Raw genomic sequence first — 19,836 nt, 5'->3', positions numbered from 1 at the left:
AGACATTTACAGCTCACTTTTGGCTTTTTTTTTTACATTAAATAACTGTCTTGATTAGAAACCGAATATTACAACAGTTTTTTCAGACACATTTATTTATTTATTCAGATTCAGGATACTTTATTAATCTCAGAGGAAATTGTGTGGTTACAGTGGTTCCATGCATGCGTAAGAAAAAACAGGACTAATGGCCCTGTAGCTTACCGACCAAATTAAAAGCTTTGGGAAATGTATCCAGCAGTGGTGGCTGCTCATCTTTCAGACAGGGGAAGCTCATTGTCGGCTTACATCAAAAAAAAAAAAAAAAAAAAAGTCAGATTATTTAAACATACATTCGGCCCTCCGTTCCTTTTTAAGAAAATGGTCACTGACCTTATCGTACCAAGTAGGTGTCTTTTCCAGGGACTGGACCAGTGTCCTCTCAATGTCCAGCAGAGCTAGGCTGCTTAGATGGCCTTGGCCCAGTGTATTGTGGGTGTAAGACTTCAGCCTTTTAAACAAGAGATGCTCCTTTCACTCCGACCTAGCCGACAGTTTGATTGATTTAACTATCTACAAAACAATATTAAACTCAAACAAATGATTAAATTTTGGAACTGAAACAAGAAAATGCTGAAATTATGTTAAATTGAAACAAGGAAGTCCAATGAGTGTGTTTTATTTACAGTGCAAGAAATGAATGAGTAATTTCGTATTGGTTTCTCTAATTTCACAGCAGAATGCGCAACGGTGTTAAACTGAACTGTGTCAGTGAAGGAGTAGATCTCAAAATAGCTGTCAATCAAATGGGATTTAGCCTTTCGACTGATCCTCCAATCAGCACGTGGGATTCTGGCATCCAGCCCGGCCGAGCTCCGCCCACAGCTCCATTCACCCCCAGAGAAGCCCGGCGTCCGGGGGCAGGACAACATTGTGACATTTATCCAATTACCGTCCAGTTTTGAGGCAATGAAAAAAACTGTTCCACTCAGTCCCATTGAAGCCCAAGCGTCTACGGACAAATGCGCTGAGCAGAGATCGAATGAGAAAACATTGCCACCGGGAATGTATGAGAAGTGAACAACATCGCGTCCTTTGATTTGTGATAAAGCTGATTCTGAACGGACTCATTTGTGAGATGAACGTGTTCTAACACATTTGTAGTCAATGAAATGTCAACACAACCGAACATATTTAACCATTTAATTTTCGTAATTTTAGGGGAAGCCGAGCTTCCCTTGCAGTCTATGAGAAATCGCCACCGGTATCCAGATGCCATTTATTATCACCCAGTTATGTGTATTTATTCTATTACAGAAATAGCCCATGTTTTGGTCATATTACAATCAGATCTGTAAAAAATTCCAATTCCAACTTGATATCATTGATACTTACTGATTTATTGTATCAATCCACTTCCTATCTGTTATAACGGGAAAATTTGTCAAAGTCACACCAAATCCAGAATCAGATCCAGATCCAAATAATTTCACTAACTTTTGTTGACATCATCATAAAGAAGCTGTATACCAAGTTTGAAGTCAATCGGAAGTGTAGTTTGGGAGAAGAAGACAATTGAAATTTTTGTAACGGACGACAGACGACGACAGACGACGACAGATGATGACAGACGACAGACGACAGACGACAGACTACGATGCTGGACGCTGCATGACGACAATAGCTTATGGCCTGTCGGCCGGTAAGCTAAAAAGTAGTAAGGAAGAAATTATCAGTATTTCAAATATGCATATTAAAACACTATCTAAACAAGAAATGTGTACATGATATACAGGACAAATATTATCAATATCCTCCCGAGACCCAGGAAAGTGAAAGTTTTAGCTTTTTTACATTAAACAATTGTCTTGATTGGAAACTGCATAATGCAACAGTTTTTCAGATACTTTTTTTTTTTTTTTTTAAATTACTTGTATTTACTTATTTTAATTTTCAAGTAAAACTGTCCCCTACAGAGGACAAAAATGCATTGCTGGGTCTCAGGAGGATATGATGATATGCATTAATACCAGTTACCATTTGTAAGGATGTGCAGATGGAATATGGAATGTCCTTTACAGTGGACAGCGGGGCTTTTTTTTTTTTTACCCTTTTTTTTTTCAAGGAAAGCTGTGAAACTTGTTTCCCCTATATAGAATGAAATTGCATAGCTGGGTCTCAAGAGGTTAAGTACACTACATGGCCTATATTCTCCAGTCACGATCTGGTGCTCATTCTTTCATTATCCCTCAGCTTTGAAGGTTTTACTGTATATACACACTGATCAGTCATAACATTCTGACCACTGACAGGAGAAGTGGTAATATTGATTATTTCATTGCAATGGCACCTTTCACTAGGTTAGATATATTGGGCAACAAGTGAACATTTAGTCCTTGAAGCAGCAAAATGATCAACATAAGGAGCTGAGTGACTTTGACAAGGTCCGTATTGTAATGTTGATGTCTGTGTCAAAGCATCTCACAGCTGCAGGTCTTGTTGGGTGTTTCTGGTCTGTGTTTAGTAGTGCCAACCAAAAATCGAAGGAAGAGTTTACGTTTTAGCTTTTGGATTGATATTGATTGATTATTGGCTTTGCAAGACAACTCATAATTTACAGCTCCCCAAATTTCCAATAAATGCCTTTCATAGCATTCAGTTTACATACATATATGTCTTATTATATTGGTTACTGTGTCCTCTACATCTAGCCAAAAGAAAAGTTTTCATATCACAAAACCAACCCAACATTTTGGCATCAGACAACCAAAACAAATCAGGATCCTTCAGATAAATCTATTCAGGCAGATATTTTCTCAAATCAAATTCCTCAAATTCATTAGCCTTTTAATTGTTCTCTATAAAGGACTAGAGAACATAAAATGAAATTAATCCCACACAATTCCAAGATCACAAACAACACACAAACATTACTCTTCAGGAATCCCTTTTATCTGTATGTTTCAATTACCAGAGATAAAGACCTGAACTGAGCACACACAGACCTTTGTATTCTGTGTTGTATTTTGCTGTTCCTGAACTCAGTTAAACCACTTTATATATGGTTTAATGAATAAATGGGGCATATTTTATTAGACGGTCTTTTGTACTTTCACTGTCTTGTGAGGACCTTGTGTCCCTAAAAAAATCAACTTATCATGATTTCAGAAAAACAGGTGTGTTTGCTGCAGAGTTTATTTGGCTGGAGAAATACAGTGATATTAAACTTAACCCATAATGGAAAAATTGTATTTCTCAGTTCACCACAAACACAGAAAATCAACATGTTTGGTTTTCATTGGACGGGTTGTCAGTGAAAACTGTAATCTGAAAAGTAACTAAATTGTGGAGTAAGAAGTGCAACATATGAGATGTGGCATAAAATGGAAATACTCAAGTGAAGTAGCTCTAATGTGTACTGCAGCACTGAATAAAAGTACTTACATTCCACCTGTTTAGAAATAAAACAATGGAAGAATGCAACTTTAGTATTAGATTGACAGAAAACATTTTCATTTCTGCATGTATATACTTGCTTTTACTGCACGTATGGACAGACAAATAATAAATACAATTTGTCTTTTAAAATGCACTAGTACAATAAATGAGTATCCTCTGTCTATAAAAGCCTGACTCTCTTTCAGGCCTAATTGTGCCATAATAATGAGAAAACTGAATGTGGAACTCATTTGTATTTTAGTTTAGTTTTGGCTGATAGTGTACTGTTCTGAAATTTAGAAGCAGGCATCATAGCATAATTTTTGCCTTGTCGATAGGGAAAATATTCTTGTAGGTTTTCATAAGTGGAGTTTTCTTGCATCAATTTATTTACCCTCTGTCTTGTCTTTGTGTTCTTTGGGCTTCTTTGTGTCTGAGTAACTGACTGTTAACAGTTCTTTTACCATGCGCTTGATAGAATTAATTATGCACTTTTCTCAGCTGCATCTAGTTTTCTATGGTTTCTGGTCTAAATGTCAGCATTTCTGCCTCTGGGCTTGTTTCTGAAGTACAGAAGTTCAGAAATTTCAGAAGATTTGCAGGATATATGTACAGCACACTCAGCTGGAGATCCCGCAAAGTAGAACATAATTTTAACAAAAGATCATGAACCTGGAATAAATGTTAAGGGTGACTTTCCAGGCTAAAAGTTTTGTCTCTGGGCTGTCAGGAAGCAGTAAATAGACGTCAGTAAGTGCAGCTAAAGTACTTCTCTTCTATATTACTGTGGTCGAACTCAGTGTAACACAGTTCAGAGGTCACTTGGCTCTTCTCCATAAATATACACACACACACACACACACACACCCACACACGTACGTACGTGCGCGCACGCGCACACACACACACATACATACGCACGTGCGTGTGCACACACACACACCTACACACACACACACACACACACACACCATTACAGTGTTGTCTCCACATGAATATTTACAACTTCCGAGCATTACAGTACATTTTATTACAAAGAGTTCCCCACCTGACACATAAACTTGTGTTAAGCCTCAGAGGACAGCCTCCTCCTTTCCTTTTACACAATGACCTCCCTTTGGGTCCTCATGTTGTCCTGGAAAGACTCCCTATTATGCACTTATCTCTCTAACACAACAGGTTTAGATAAACGGATCAGCAGGTTCCAATTAACGGTTACTCATATATTTGTTACACTTAGACAGGAGTGAGTTTCTTCTTACTGAGTAAACTTTTCACCCCATGACCACCGGAGAATAATTTTTCTCCAACAATGAATAAATCATTCACTATCAGTGAAATCTACACTGTTTTCTCAACAATGCAGTTCATGTCCGATGTGCCTGATTGAACTGGGCTTAAACACTGTGATTTTATTGTGCTCATACCCCTCCTCCTCCTCCAGTGTATCTAGACATGTGATACATGTGACACTAGAGTAGGGTGTTATCTCCATCCCATGGTAAATACATTTTCAACCTTTCAAGTAAATTCTCTGCCTTTACTGTGTAGTGTCTGTATATTCACATGTATCTGTTGGCATGTCAATGGTGTTCAGGTAGAATACACTTTTTTTGGGGTTTTCATGTGTTTATATGTGTATTTATGTACATCTGTATATTTGTACACCATTAAGGTGTGCGTGTACAAACTTTCATTTGTTGTGTGTTATACGTGAATCACATTTTCAGTGTATGAGAGCAGTTGAGCGATAAACAACTCCATTCAGCCACAAGATGGCGACAACCAATTGTCAAAGTGCAAGCTCAAACTTGCATCCTGTAAAACAAACACTGCTGCAACATACTTTAAATAATACAGGTACAAAAAGGGACATAAGTGTGTTTAACTTTACTATTATTAGACATGTAGCTTCACTGTTAAGTTATATATTCATAACACACTGGCTGGTAGATGATCTGTTGAAGTAAAACAGAGTACATTACAACAACCCTTTTATAAATATCCACATCATACAAGCGTTAGTCTTGAAAACAAACCATCCATGTGTGAGGCTTTTGCACCAACGATGTTGATGAGCTGACAGTGATGTAAGACAGCGATAAAACTCAGCGAACATATCTGTGGCCTGCAAAGGCAGCACTGCTGCATTCCCACTCCATTTTTATATTTCCCTCAAAAGAGGGGCAATAAATTATGCTAATCAGTTGTTTTACTGATTTTCCACACTCCAAGTTGAGTCAAGAGGAATACTGAACCCTTGAGAAGAAAAGTTGACACTATGAGCTGGGTAATATACAATCCAATTCATAAATATAAGATTCTATGAAATGTCATAAGTGAAGAGAACCATATAAATGTTTCATTATATGAGGAATGTGATCATGAGTGGAAGTAATCTGCTTTTATTCCTTTCCTTTCCTTTCCTTTCCTTTCCTTTCCTTTCCTTTCCTTTCCTTTCCTTTCCTTTCCTTTCCTTTCCTTTCCTTTCCTTTCCTTTCCTTTCCTTTCCTTTCCTTTCCTTTCCTTTCCTTTCCTTTCCTTTCCTTACTTTGGGCTACATGGAAACATGGATGACTTCACAGTGTGGCTCGGCAGAGACAGAGGGGAAGTCATTAGGGTATTCTGGGTTAACAAGGCGGCAAGCAGGATATGCAGACTTCAGCAGGAGCCTACACCAGTACTGAGGGATGGCACTCATGCAGAGTAAACTTCCTCAGTCTTATGGCTTCCAATGTATCACAATTTTTAACCGAGTTGGACAGTTAGTGCATGATGTAGTCTGATTCACTTCCAGGAAATAAACCCCTAAAAGCTGCATTATTCTGCACACTGTAAGTCTGTGTATTGCTTATGACAAGTGACCCTAAAATCACAAATTTTAGCTCCTTGAGTTATGCTATTAAATTAACTCAGGTAAAACTTTTAGACAACTTGTAATTTGTTAAAAGCATTTGCTACAACTGTACTAAACACACATGCTGGTTATTCACATTAATATATTTAGCTCTTGGAGAGTTCTACTTTCAAATCAATTGGGTGAAAGTAGCATGGAAATTTGAGATTTTTTTATGTTTTACTTGTGTAATTATGGTTGGAACATGTATTAGCTGCCCTCCATATTTCAGTGATAAACACACAGTATGTACCTTTACTCAAACAAATAAATGTTCTGTACCATGTTAAGGGAAAGATGTTTAAGTATTTAGTGTGTAGAAGAGGAATGAAATTATGGCTTCATTATATGTAAATGTGAATAGTTGCATTTTGTTACCTTAGAATGAGCTGTTTATATGTGTTGTCATTAATGTCATGTTGTCATGTTTCTACAGTACTTCAAAATGACTTCCTCTACTTTTTTCTGTTTCATGAGGGGTGGCATCCAGCTTTAAGGTGCTTTACTGTCGTCTATTATGTTTGATTGTGGGACAAAATCAACATTGGCTCTAAATAGGGGATTCAGTGTTTTTTGAGGCCGCAGTAGGGAAAGCTCAGTTTGGGGCAGTTACATGTCACTAAAGATTACCTTTAAATATTGTAATATCTAAGGTTTTGGCTGATTCATTTGGCCACCTGGGGGCAGAAGAACCAGCTGAAGATAACAATCGCCTTTTTAAGAGATGGCAAACAGTGGCATATTTACATCATTAGCATTCATTTGGAGTCATGTTCTGCCATCTTGAAAAAGAAAGTCAAGTATTTACCATCCATTTAATTGGTGTTTTGATGTCCAACAAAACATTTTTCTCAGATGTAATGTTATTTTGCTGCATAACTGGCACCATACTTACACACCATCTAGTCACACTCTAGTATTTGTTGCCTGGCAGGTACTATATACAGGTGGTTATCAGTGTTTGTTTTTTTTAAGTAAACAGCAACAGATGTTGACTGGAAACGTGGTGAATAAGAGCAATAAAAGCAGTGTTTGAGGGCTGGAAAACCAAAACTGTACACATACACAAAAATACTCAACATAGCTGAAAGGATGTGGGTGAACATTTTTCGAGCATTTATCACTATGAGTGACAGCATTCACATTCTACAATATAAAAGATATTCTACAACATAAAAACATAACATATTTTACAGCATTCTACAACATAAACCATAAAATATATTTTTTTACATATTCATGATACGTAAAAAAAAAAAAAAAAAAAGTTGTTAGGCGAGAACACTGTAGCTTTCAGATTAAAGACAGAGATGAATGATCTATGTTGTCTTCTCACCTTCTTCTTTGTGCACTCACTCCCACTCTGTCTCTTTTAAGGCCACTATAGACTAAACTGTGACCTACTGGAGACTGTCTCTAATTACTTTATACTGAAGTCAGTACAGTCAGACAAACAGCCCTGTCATCGCCAGACCTCACCATGACTGTCTAGAGAATCCTTTCACTGTGTGTGGCATTGCTGAACAGATACATGTGCAGATTGGCACCTTTTGTTCATTTATTTTGTCCATCTTGCTCTGAGATTATTTTCATTGCCAACGTTTCCTTCTCTTGGTGTTTGTTTTTTTCTCCACATCTTCATTCATCCAACATTTGTCTTGTCAACCATGAGTATGACTTAATGCTTCCTTGGTTTCTTTCACATACATATAGATACAGTACATATACAAACACATCCTCTTGCTGACTATAGATCATCTTTCCACCAGTCAAAGGCATGTACACATACTGTATATAGGCTCCATTTGGGCTCTATTCCTGTCAGCAGTTTTATCACCGTGCTGCCTCAGTCTGTCCGCTACAAGGACACACACGCTCAGCCAGCAGCGGTGGTGGAAGGACCACTGCTAGACAAAACAAAGCAGAGGGACATGTACATGTACAGCTAATTTACTGCCGACAGGATATTAATAACTTTCTCTCAAAGGATCTTTGGTTACGTAGGTTTCCTCTCTTTATTACAGAATGCAACAACAATGTTTAGCTAAGCACTTGACCACATCGTTTGGCTTCTTTTGGTCACTGTCTTGGACTGGAAATGTGTGAGGGTGATCAGTAAGTTTTTCTTGGAATAGAAGCCAAATGTAAAAAAAAAAAAAAAAAAAAAAAAAAAAAAGAAAAAAATAAGAAAAAGAAAAAGAACCTCTAACTGACTTTTTATGTGGGACTCCATGAGGGTAAAACCAGATGTCATGCCATAGCATCATGAACGTTTTAACAGTTTTATGTCAACTTAAGTCATAAATATATCAGCCATTCTTTACATATTATAAATTTAAAACATATAATTGCACTGGTAAGAGTGTTTTTTGTTTTGTTTTTCTTAAATAGTATATTACAATGAATACTGAAAGCAAATACACATACATGCTGCATGATCCCAATAAATTCTTTGACTCTACTTTTGTGCATGTATTTGTGTAGGAAGTGAACCTGGGTAGTTTCTGGCAGCCATGTCCTATAAAATGTTAGAAGTGGTCTCCCATGGTGTAATTGGCATGGACTGGAGGATAGTTTTAGCCGGCTGCCACGCCACAGACAAGCAGGCCGACAGATAGACAAATATAAAGGCTAATGGGCAATTTGGTGGACACGGAGAGAAGAGGAGAGGAGAGAGGAGAGGAGAAGAGAGGAGAGGAGAGGAGAGGAGAGGAGAGGAGAGGAGAGGAGAGGAGAGGAGAGGAGAGGAGAGGAGAGGAGAGGAGAGGAGATGGGGGGCAGGAGAAGGCCAACAGAACAGAGGGAAGGTCTACGAGGGGGAATTGGAAACATATGCAGTGGTCTGACTGCTGGTCTTCCCCCTCTGCCTCATCCAGACAACCACACACAACAAAGACGGGAGATGGGCCAGAAATGGTGTGAGGCTGAGTGCTAAGGTGATGATACATGGGCTGACTTTTGGAGCAAATTGGCAGCATTTTATGGAAGAAAAATGGTGACTGGTACATCCTAAACAAATGCAGATGACATAATGTGTTATAAGTAATGTAAGAGTAATGATGTGCTTGATGTTGCTTCAGTATTTGTGTTTTTGGAATTTTGCGTTGTGTGACAAAAGATCAGCCAAATAAATGATATATGTGAATGTATGTCAGTATGGATTTGCTGGCATAAATTATGCAGAATGCTATCATTAGAGTACAAAGGACCAGGGGAGTCATGACAATTATATGGGATTGAATTAGAATATATCCATAAAAATACAATACTTTTTTTTTTTCCACAATAATGATGTGTCATAGGATATCATTCAATTAAATCCAATATGCTTAGTTTTTTTGTGCTGCCTCATCCAAAATATAACATCAGAGATAAATATCGCAAAATAACACCATATTTGCTTCTCTGTAATGTGCACTTTCACTATTAAAAATAGTCTTTCAGATATCAGTTCTCCATCCACATGTTGCTTTCCCATATGTGCCAACAAAGATGCGAGTCATTGTCAGATTTACAAGCTATAGCAAATTAATTTGATAAATTGGCCAAATTACAGAATGTCGTCTGGCTGTTTGTTTCTTTGCATGCTCTTGTTTGTGCCATCCGCATGAGCCAAATGTTTCCCTGAAGAAATTCAGACTGAACTGCACATCTATTCTGTCGAAAGCGAACCGACAGAGTGGTGACTCAAAACCATTTCTCAACAACAACAACAATCTGGTTGCAGCTCCGCATGAAAATGGCACATAACTGATTCAATGAAATTACGACTCATTATTTCAGGCTTAGCTATGGTTAACATGATGTGAAGCCAGAGTAAACAGTGACTGGAATCTCATATTTAACGTTTTAGTAACGTCATATTAATGTTTTATGCTACTCAGCTCATTGTAAAGTCTAATATTTAGTGTCACATTATGCTGTCACACTGTATCAAACAGCTAAACAGGACAGTTTACAACAGTCTGAATAAGTTTGTGTTTAATCACTTTGGAGTTTTGCAATTTTTAACAATTTTACAGTTTTAAAAATAATGTTAACTATTCTTGTTTTGTTTGTTTGTTTTATATAGTGCAAATAAATCATCCAAATCTATTATGGGATTTTTGTGAGACTATATTTTGCTCAAAATTATACAATTTAACTTGTATAACTTCTAACAGTAACTGTAACTCATATTAAAACTATAAAAGCATCCATATGTCAATGTAACTTTATGAAATTGGGAAAAAATGTATGAATAAACTAAACTTCAACAAAATCTGTTAATATGACTGTATAGTTCCCTACTGGTTTATATACTGTATTTTTAATTTATTTATTTTTTAAGAGAAAGAAGATCCATATGGAAATGCTGCCTTATAAGATCATCTATCAAATTACCAGAGTGATGGAGTTTGGAGTGAATATTTTGCAGCTTTACGCCTTTTTGTAACTTCCATTACTGTTTTTAAGTACAATGATCAGCTGCCTTACCCTTTGCATGACTGGATGAAATACTTGTCTGAATGTTGACTGTAGTAGAATTTTAAAAGTCTAAATCAATGTGGATCAGTTAATCAAATTCCATGTTACTCAGAGTCAGAAATTTCAGCAGCAAAACCATATTTGGTTCATTGCAGAATTCCAATATATAACACCTGAATGTTTCAAAATTGAGGTAAAGATGTGCTTTTTATGTAAAACAACCATACCATTACATACATATATACATATACATACATACATACATATATATATATATATATATATATATATATATATATATATATATATATATATATATATATATATATATATATATATATATATATATATATATATATATATAGTCTTGTACATGTATAAATATCTCATTTGAGTCTGATGAAGTTTTTATCACTTTTGAAGACATTTAGATTTTTCAGTCCTATGTAAGACTGTTTGTGACATCTCTTTGTTGTTTTGTTTTAGATGTTGGAGTAAGTGTTGAATTTTAAAGGCCAAAGACGGTTCCCATCTGGAACAGAATCTGTAAATGCTGAAACCACTGACTCGCTGCAGTCATGTAGATTATTGTGGCATTTTTCTTGCTTCACTACAGTTAAAAAGAACTGGAGGCAGAAATGATAAATAATTCATAAAGCAAAATTATGCTAATGCGTGCATGTATTTACAAGCATATGTGAGTGAATGTGGCTGATCACAAGTTGCCCACCTGTATGCGGCCTTTTTCTTATGCACGTGCACACAGCACTGTGTGTGCAGTTGCACAAGTGTGCGGCTGGAGTGTGCCTATGTGCGTGCAGTGATTAAAGTCGAGAGAGTGAGAGAGTGTATGTATCATCAGTGCGGTGATGGTGGTAGTGGTTAGAGGAGAAGGATGAGGAGGAGGGGTCCGACACAGAGAGACAGACGCCAGCCTTGGTTTGGAGCTGAGCCTGTGGAGGGACTGTGGCTGACGGAGAGTGGAAGGACCTGGAGAACGAGGGAGAGAGGGAGAAGAGGAGAGGACAAGGAGGATTTAGGTTTAGGCTGAAATGTTGAAATATAGATCAATGATAGTGGAGAGGGAAAACTGTGTGTGCAGCGAATGATCTGGAAAGAAGGAGAAGAAATGAAGAGGCAGCAGTGAAGGAGAGAGAAGAGTGAAGAGTGAGGAGGCTCAGAGGAGGAGGAAGGAACAGAGGGAGGGAGAAGAAGAAGGAAAAAGAGGAAGAAAGGGGGAAGTTAGGGGCAAGCTGTGTTGTATGAGCTTGTCGCTGGAGGGATGCCGGAGTTGGGGGGTAAGGAAGAAGAGGAGGAGGATGGGGGAGTGGGGGCTCATTAACCAGTGCGAGATTGGAGCCTCAGTGGCTTGCTCGCATTCAACCACACTCGGCCTTTGATGAGGGCTGGATCCTCAAGCTCAATCAGTCCCACATGAGTCCAGCTGAGATACAGAGAGAGACAGAGAGGCCAGAAAGACTAGAAGACGGAGACAGAGGGGGTGGTAGAGATGGAGAGAGGGTACGGAGGGAGAAATGGAAGACAGGAAAGGAGTAAGGAGACAGGAAACGACTGATGGTAAAGAACAGGAGGAGAGAAGGAGGAGTGGCAGCCCAGGGGAATAAAGGAAGCAAACGTCAGGATACAGCTAAATGGAGACTCACAAAGCACCACACAGAGCTGGGTTTGGGACTTTTCCTGAGAAAAACAAACTACTGTCTGGAATGAAATTGTTTTCATAATACAAAAATATTTGAGTGGATACATGAGTCATTGTGAGGTTGGATACATATAAAGAAAACTCACAGAGATGTTTGTGACGGTGCATATATTTGCATCACCCAGAATGCTACTACTGTGGACTGGCTGTTTGCACATCTCTGTGTGCTCTATTTTATTTATTTCTGTTTGCTAGTTAGATGCAAACTTAACTCTGGAAACTTTACTCCTTTTGGGATAAATCTCTGTAAAAACTTTTTTAATGCTCATGTACTGTATGTGCACCATGCCTTAGTAAATTATATGTAAATGGACACATCATAGAATGGGAAATACAGTCACTTAATTTGACAACAGTACAAAATGACACCATGCAAACACCGAAAATATTACATTGACATTTATTATTAATGTTTAGATCAGTAGAGGACTGTGATGTGGCATGGTGGCCCAAACCCAAACCTTTAACGGCAAGTTTAGGCTGCTACAATTCAATACAAATCAGCTATTTAGATCCTACATTACTCCTGTAAAACTGCACAGTTTAAACCCTGATATTCTTGATAAGTCAAGACATAGTCTGTTTCATTGTATGTGAGATTTTGAGGAACTGTAAAAGTTTTGGAAAGAGGTTCTTCCATTAACTTTAAAGTATTTCACGTTTTTCCAGAAAATGTTTCAGTGAATGGAAAGAAAACCAAAGTGATTTACTTCTGCTTGTTGCAGGCTGAGTGTTGTATTACCTTAAGATGGAAGGACATTCACACCTCTTTCTAATGTGTGGATCAAAGAGTCATAACCTGACATTAGAAATGCTGACTTACCTGGTGAAAGGGCAGATTGAAGACACTTTTTGGTACCGTTTTGCATTTCATCATAGATTTGTCTGTGTAAATATGTATAACATGAATACACAGACTCTTCTGGGGGATGTTTGAGGAGTATTGCTCTGTTGAATGTGTGTTGTACTTTATTAATTTAAATTATTTAAACATCATTGAATGCAGGTGTGACAACAATGTCATTTAACATAGCCAGGCTTGCACAAATTAGAATATTTAATCATCTTACCTTAAAAAACAAAAAAATGAAAATGCTAGCTACATAACATCATGATCACATTTGACTCACAGTTTTTGCAAGTCTATAGCTTCCTTACATGTGCTCGAATTGCATTTTTCAAGAAAGCTTACGGTTTTATAAATTGGTGAAACTTGCTACTTTTTTCCTGAATGTCTTCTTGTATAAGCGCTCTTGGATATTGCCTGGGTGTGTGTCAGCATCTATAAAAAAACATAAAACAGGATACAGGAGATACAGTCTGTGTGTGGACATTAGTGCATGAGTCTGCGGCTGATCGAATGAGTGGCGTGTGGCATGGCGTCACTGTTGTGGATGAATGTGGCAGCATTTAGTGGTTCTCCTGAAGCTCAGGTCTGTCTCTCTCTCTCTCTCTCTCTTATTTCTCTTTTGCTCTCTCTCAACACCACATCAGCACCAGAGGGCCGCAGGATCATTACTGTATTTTTTATGTCTTATACAAAAACAGAGAAACCTTGCCGCCCCATGTGCCTGTTTCCTTTTCCTTTCTTTTCACAGTCTTCTGCAGGAACCAATTAATCAAAGCAGCCATGAGGATCACAGTTAGTTTGTGTTTAACTAAATCAAAACATGTCTCGTTCACTGCTTTACTGTTAGCTGCTCTTACTGTCAGTAGATGTAAACAACAGCTAACCTAATGAAAGCCTATTAAACTGACTGAATTGGTTTGTTATGTAGATAAAAACTGAGGTGAGATAACAGGATAGATTTAACAACAAAGGACAAAGGACTCAAATGATAAATCACAAATGAGCAAAATCATCTTCTTTCACGGATTTATGGTCAAACAGCAGAAATGTAAATGCCTCCACTGTATAAAAGTGGATGATGTTATCTGGATGATAACCTAAAGGCTGGATGTAACTCTATACTCTCCAGTTGAATCCCCTCCACCACTTGGCAGACGTATAGAACTGAGGTTACTTTATTGGTTTCCCTAATTGGTGCCAGTTTCCATTTTCATTTCCAAAAATTACAGTGGTGTAGCATTTTGTTCATTCTGCCTGCATCCACGACGTGTATATGTGCTGTGTGTGTGAGAGAGACAGAGCAATATTAGGAGGAGAGAGAAAGAAATGGGTGGTGGTAAAGGGCAGATATAGGTTGAGCTTAGAAACACTCTGCTGTTCTTCATGTGTAAACGTATGCAGTAACTCTATGATGACTGTTTGTGCTTTGTTCTGTTTATGTGTGTATAATGAGTCATCAGTGATTGGCCAAGTTGATGTGGTCAGCGATGGAGGCAGAGGGAACACTTTACAGTAAGTGCATCAATGGAAAAGAACCTCTCTGGGAGGGAAGAGGAGGAGGAGGGGGGCCAGGGCAGAGCAGAAGAGCACATCATTCCTCCAATTGTAGGAGTAAATTACACAAAAATACACAAAACTCACCACAGTTGAGCACAAAAGCCACCATGACGGAGAAACAGAAAAAAAAAGAATGCTTCAGTTTTGGATAAACACACGTGCAGGGGCTGCAGGAAAAGTAAACAGGGCAAAGAAATTTTTGGCTGAGACAAATGTATCAGTAGAGACAGAGAAGCTGAGAAGTGAAAAGCTAAAACCAATCCATAATGTAATGAGTTATAGACGAGCGTAAGAGGAAAAGCAAAACTACATAATTAATATTGTATAAATTTTATACAATATGGGGGTATATTGTGGTAGATTTATAATATAGCCTAGAAAAGCAAAAACATTTGTGATAAAACAAAAATAAAAAGCAAACTGAGTAAATATTAAAAAGTGCAGTCATTTCAATGCAGCTACATTCAGTCAAGTCAAACACACTAGCTCATTGTGTGATGCAGGTCACAAAATTTTATTTCATCACGACACAACATGGCAAATTAAATCTTCAGGTTACATTTGAGTTCCATTATTATATTATTATTGTCTGGGTTTCATTAGTTTTCTTTCTTTTCTCAGGTTTTAGTTATTTATTTAATCTTCTGCAATTTTTGTTTTTCAAGCTTCTTTCATGTTCTGTTGTTTTATTGCTTGTTTCTTCCTACCACTTTTAACATTTTATTCTTTTTATATTGGGGTATGAAAACTGATATACCTATTGACCTTTATTTCTCTACTCTGTGTCTCACACACTGAATAATGGAGGACATGCTTCCCCGCTCCGCTACGCCCACTATGATCCATTATAGCAGCTCTTCCCCGTAAATGTGATAATTATATGCTTGCCTATTCACAGAACAGTACAAATATATAAACCATGCTGCTTCTGTTTATTCTCCCGTAATTCCTCCTTTATTTCCTGCACCACTTAGTTAATCCATTATAAACCAAGATTGTTAAGCAGAGTATGCGTAGTATTATATGGTGGTAACAGTTGTTTCAAAATGCAAATGGCACAACAATGAAAATATGGAATATGTGTTTTGGAAAATATAAATGTTCTAGTTTGGGTTCACATATGTGCATCCTGTCTTGCATGCTAAAATATGGTTGTGTATCAAAGTATGCATAGTATGTTGTGTGAGTGTGTAGGTGCATGTGTGTGTTTGTGTGTGTGCTGGCAGGCCAAAGCACCATTGTGCAGCAGCGACCACAGGGCCTCTTTCTCCCCCAACCCGCCACAACAAAGGGCAATTAAACGCCGCTGCCTTGCCAGCTGAGGAGCCAACCGCCAGCCACACTTCCACAAACAGGCAGATCTGTTTAAAACCAAAGGGGAGAAGCAATAAAAGCCAACCTACCGAGAGCAACCCCCTCCAATCCCCTTCCGCTGATTCAAACCAGAAGGTGACTGGCTGGCTCACCCTATCACTCACTATCAGGATTCAGTCTGCATTATCATCAGATGTTTCAGTTTAACACACAACCCTTAACCGTGCAGTGAGGTATTACACATGGTTAGTGCCTATCAGCTACAGGAACCTGATATTATTAGCCATTAGCAACTTATCAGCTATCAGGAGATGTCCATCTAACATGCGCACCGTCTTTGTGTGACTGGGATTTAAAATGTAAAAGACATTAACTCAGATGGGTAGAGTTTGTCTGGGTTTGTTGTTGTATATTCTTTTCAATGACAGGCTACTCCTCTACAGGATGCGTACATGGAATTGCGCTTTTGTTTGTTTGACCTGCCAAAGATCCTCCTAAGGATTAAAGCCCTTTCTTCACCACATTAAAACATTGAAAATGGTAGCACATAGCATTTTTTGGCGTCAGCCTCCACCAGGCACCTCCTGACTGTACATGCTGTCTGTGTTTGCAGACGCATGTTGTATTCCTGTTTAACAATAGGGGTGAACAAATCGCATGCTGTTCAAAGTAGAGGGAAAATGCTACAGTTTGGAAAAAGTTTGTTGAGAATTGAAATGTTGTTCTTGTGATGTTCTTAACTTAAATTTTTATTAAAAGGAAATAAGCTTCCGTTGTAATAATCTTTGAAATTTTTCAAGTTACCACAACAAACAATAACCAATGAATAACACATTTTGGTTCCTGTGTTTTAAGTGAATCACAAAAGTGATTTTTTGAAATGTTTGAGGTACTTTTTTGAAATTTCCTTTTTCTCCACACCTTTTGTTGTTTTTGTTATTGTCTTATTCCTCGTTGACCCCAGCAGAGGGCAGGAGTGCAGGAACCTGTCATGAAGCAGCTGTGGAGCCTGTCCTGGCCCTGGCCTAGCCCAGCCCACCCTAGCCCGGCTCGGCCTGGGTTCAGCGTGGGCCGCATCGCGGTGTCTCTGGTCAGGCAGCCTGGAGCCCTTGGGCGCTGGCAAGGGGCGCGGGCGTCCGGGAGGGGCCCCCTCAAAAGCCATCTACGAGGGGCCACACCCACACGGCCATTACGGTGGAGGCTGTTCTGGGCTTCTCCCGAGGCCGCCCGCCTGCCATTTTTAGAGCAGAAACAGAGTAGACCACATGCTGTGGCTTCAGGCATGTGGGGGGAAGGAAGGTTTCTTTTTTATTTTAAGTCAAAGCACCACGGGCTTTGGGAGAATTCTTACATTTGCACTCCAGTGAGTGTGGAAAAATTGTTTGGCACCTAAATTAAATTTTTAAAAAATGTCATTACTCTGTGATCAAACTCGGTTATGACGGTTGTGTCAGCAGCAGGGCCCATGCTTATATTAAGAAGAAATTCAATTCATATTGCATTATGTTTAATCAATGTATTTTAGTTGTGCGGTTTGGTGTTTGTCCCAATCATAAAAGAATAGATGAACTGGAAGTATTAAACTTTGTTCCAAGAGCTTGTGAAATAAAACGTGAAGTTTGGTTGATTCAGTCCTGCACAGTCTCAGTGTTTTTCAGGAGAGTGTGTGGGTGAAGCGTTGGGTGGTCTAAAGGAGAAAAGACTTGAGCTTCCTTTTGCACACATATGGTGCGGCTTGGCCTTTTTGTTTTGATTTTAGGGGTTTTAGGTTATAAGTAATAAAGTCCCCTTTAGGTACGACATGCTTATTTTACCTACCTATAATGTCATTCTATTTCTGATTTGTATGCCCAACCCTCTCCTCTTACCAAGAGCACTTACAGCCTTTTTCCAGATTTTTGGCTGGTGCACATTCAGACTCTGCACATTTTGCATCATATCAAGCAATATCTTTGACAGTTTTGAGTCCACAGCTCCTCTGTTTCTAGACTTGACCCCCTTTCCCCTTGATCAGTATCAGGAAGTCGCCACATCAGTCTCTTCTCCAAAAGAGGAAATACAAATCAAGCACAGTTCACTTCTGTTCCACACAATCACTCCAAAGACAAGGACATCTGATACCCTTGGTCACTGGTCTACAACATCGAGACAAACGGACTCTCTTGACCCACTTAAAGATATTATCCCTCTTCTGCTGCTCAATATGTCTCTCATAAATAAACGATAGTTCCAGTCCTCAAAACCACATCATTATGGCACTAAAACATCAAATGTAAAGCTTTGAACGATCCTCTGTTAGGAGTAGAGGAGTTAGAAAGATGGAGGCTTTGTCTTGTGAGTGGCGGACCACAGAGCTGAAGTGGATCTCAAGAGGGAGAAGAAAAAGAAATACAGACAGAAACAATCACAGTTATAGTCGCTACAGGCCCTCACAGAGTGCTGTGGTGATCCGTATTATGTACATGTATATATTATGTATGCAGAAGGTTTTTTTGGACCTCAGAAAAATGTCAGACTGTAACTAAAGACATAAACTGACTTACAAAAATAGCTATAAATCAAACCATGAACCCGTTAAAAAAACAGCCTAATTAAAAATACATTTCAATATTCTAGTTATTGCAGGAAATAAGCACATCCAAGATTGAAGTTCATTCAATCGAGAAGAACGGAAGTTGTTTCCAGGCTAAGGCGACCATAGATGACTGCTGGTGGCACACACGACACATGGAACAAATCACACAACGCATGGTGTTGGATTTGCCTGTATGAAATAAAGTAACCCAAAGAAGAAAACCTCAATTTACTCCCTTTAAAAACCCTCCACTCCTTTTGGCAGAGCTCCACCAGGGAGTAATGAGCTCCCACCCAAACCTCAGCACCAGCTGCTGTCAGGGTCTGGGGGTACTGACTAAATATGTAAAAACCAGCGGGGGGAAAGCAAAAGGTGGTGGGCTCCACTATGATGTACAACTCTGACAAACCCATGCTAAAAAAAACAAAACAAAACAAATAAAATTCTGTCAAGATAAAATATGATAGAGCAGGGAAGAGCTAGATGGTCAAGGGCATCACAGCAGAACCAGATCGAACTGATAACTTCTGATTGGACTTCTGTCATTTTGTGAATATACAGGTTTTCACACATGCTTGAAAACAGAGCTGAATTTTGACACATGCAACAAAGTCAAGTTGACTGAAATCAACTACATTCAAACTTTATCAACAAAAGAGTTTTAAAATGTACTTGTTGCATATAGCATATCTACTCTAGTTGATGAACATGACTTCATACTATTCAGAGCAAGTTTCAAGACTGAAAATATCTAAATGCAAAGGTGGCTGTTTAAGATCACCACTGAATGCCTATCATCATGAAGAGAATGAGAAATTATAATATGTAAAATATGTAAAGCCACACTTTTTGAAGGGTCCCTCCTTAAACGCATTCATGCAAAAAATACAAAAAACATATTTACAGTATGTATCTATGTATCTGTCTATGTAACCATCCATCTATCCATGATGAATATATATTAAAACATATATATATTTTTTTAATTTTTCTATGAAATAACTGTACTTCAAATTTAAAGCAGAACATCGAAACCATAA

This window comes from Sphaeramia orbicularis, chromosome 5, assembly GCF_902148855.1.
Source record: "Sphaeramia orbicularis chromosome 5, fSphaOr1.1, whole genome shotgun sequence".
Classification (NCBI taxonomy): Eukaryota; Metazoa; Chordata; class Actinopteri; order Kurtiformes; family Apogonidae; genus Sphaeramia; species Sphaeramia orbicularis.
Note: the sequence above shows the minus strand (reverse complement) of the source record.